Genomic DNA, 559 nt, shown 5'->3' with positions numbered 1-559 from the left:
GCTCCATAGAGATGTAAGCCTTGGCGAGGCTCTGCAGCACCGCCTCGGGGTGACTTGGTGTGTACTGCGCACCGTTTTTTTAGTTTTTTTCGGAGCTATAAACTGCAAAAACTTCAGCAATTTGTATACACAATTAAATATATTAAATTAAAATATATTAAGAAGAACTTATAACAGGGATTTTCGAGCTCTGTACTGAAGCCCAGCAGGCTGCGCGGCTCTCGGCGCAGCTGCGACCGGTGGTCTGGCCGCGCTCAGCCTGATGAGAGAAGAAGGGGGTTCTATGTTCTGTTGCGTTTATTCTTTGTGTAATTCTTTTCTTTTTATTAAATTAGATTAGTTGTTTCATTTGTAAGAAAGCTCGGCTGCATCGATACAGCGCGCGGATGAGCAACAGAAATAGCTAGTTCTTAGCTGAGACACCCACCGCAGCCTCAACCCTCCCCCGTATACAAGCGCTGCCTTCAGGGCTTGCAGGGGCCCCCATGGAGAGTAAAGAAGGCGAGCGTGGGGAGATGGAGTCTCTCTCTGTTGCGGGGGGCTCTGCAGAGGCCCCTGC

Source organism: Eimeria mitis, genomic scaffold, assembly GCF_000499745.2.
Source record: "Eimeria mitis Houghton genomic scaffold, Emh_scaff1103, whole genome shotgun sequence".
NCBI classification, from domain to species: domain Eukaryota; phylum Apicomplexa; class Conoidasida; order Eucoccidiorida; family Eimeriidae; genus Eimeria; species Eimeria mitis.
The sequence above is the reverse complement of the archived record's forward strand: the minus strand, read 5'-3'. Positions refer to the sequence as shown.